Below are 1375 nucleotides of genomic sequence, written 5' to 3'. Positions count from 1 at the left end.
TGGGGAACTCCCAAGGGAAGAAGTCTCAGAGTCTGGGGTGTGGCGGTGGGACAACGCTACCTGGTCAGAGGGGGAAGAGGTAGAAGATTGGAAGGTGGCGGTACCAGAAGCTGAAGGCGTTGCAGGGTCTAATGATCAGGGAGAGTCTGTGGCAGAGAGAAGTCCAGAATCAGAGGCAGAAACAGGAGAGGAAGGAGGTCAAGAGGCAGAGATGAGCCAGGCTGGTGAAGAAGCCAGGGTGTCTCCCCCTCCTACTGCAACAAGCTCCCATCCCCGCTGGTCTCCCAGGACCAGAAGAGGCATGAAGAGAGAGGAACAGAGACAGGCACGTTACGTAGCCTCAGATTGCTTGGGAATGAGATTTAGGCAGCTGTGCAAAGGTGGGAACATTCAGCCTTCACAACTGCCTCATAGAGGCAAAACCTGCCATGAAGAGTTGCTGGCACTCCTGAGCTGACCATGTTTCTTCTTCTTCTTCTTCTTCTTGGCTCTTCAAAAATATTTCTTGGTGCAAATGCATGCCACTGAGAATCTGAGCTTCTGGAAAAACCACTTGTTCTTGCCTGTCTTGTATCTCTCCTCAAATTTCACTTTAGCCTCCCGCTGGGCTTTACATTTCAGCACAGGGTCCCTAAAGACATTCTTGGTGACAACGGTCTTGTCAAGGGGAATATCAATGGAGTACCTGGTAGGCATCAAGTGGTTGTCATTGTAGACCTTCACAAAGGACTTGATCTTCGAACGCTTGGCAATCTTCTTCTTGCCCATGCTTGCTGTCACTTTGCGTGGGTAGCGATCGATACCGACCACCAGAGCGTGGCTGTAGGGGCAGTAAGAGGTGCCATCATCAATATTCTTAACAATAACAGCTTTGCATCCGGAGTAACGCCCAGCGAGGACAAGGACGACTTTCCCTGGTTTCATAAACTTGCCCATCTTGGAACTGCGGCAGCGATGGCACCCACACCGGAAGAGGCACCATGTTTCTTCTAATAAAGAGTTAACTTCACTTACTCCAGTGATTTATTCCTGACACCTACTCCTGACACTAGGACTTATAAGGGGGGAAATAGTTAATACGTCCTTCCTACCCCTTTCCCCATCCTTCGAGCACTGGACCAGCCTACAGCTCTGGAGGTGGAATTGAGGGAATGATACTCTTAGTGCTGCTATGAAACATTGTAGATGGTTTGAATAGGAAATAGGTGAATTTAAACTCAAGTGAAGGTAGCTGTGTCCTCCAGAGGTTTTGGACTGCAACTCCCATCAGCCCTAGCTAGTGGGTGAAGGCTGCCTTAGAATATATATCTGTTTGAGCTCATGCTTCTCTTAGGTTACATTCTTCATCATGAACTTGAAGGTAATGCCCTAGAGA

At 48.9% G+C, this 1375-nt stretch overlaps 1 pseudogene; it reads right to left on the bottom strand.

Annotated features, from left to right (window-relative positions):
- Positions 1-491: 491 nt before the first annotated feature.
- Positions 492-992, bottom strand: LOC114606858 (large ribosomal subunit protein eL27 pseudogene; annotated as a pseudogene).
- Positions 993-1375: the final 383 nt, after the last annotated feature.

This window comes from Podarcis muralis, chromosome 11, assembly GCF_964188315.1.
Source record: "Podarcis muralis chromosome 11, rPodMur119.hap1.1, whole genome shotgun sequence".
NCBI lineage: Eukaryota > Metazoa > Chordata > Lepidosauria > Squamata > Lacertidae > Podarcis > Podarcis muralis.
The sequence above is the reverse complement of the archived record's forward strand: the minus strand, read 5'-3'. Positions and strand labels throughout refer to the sequence as shown.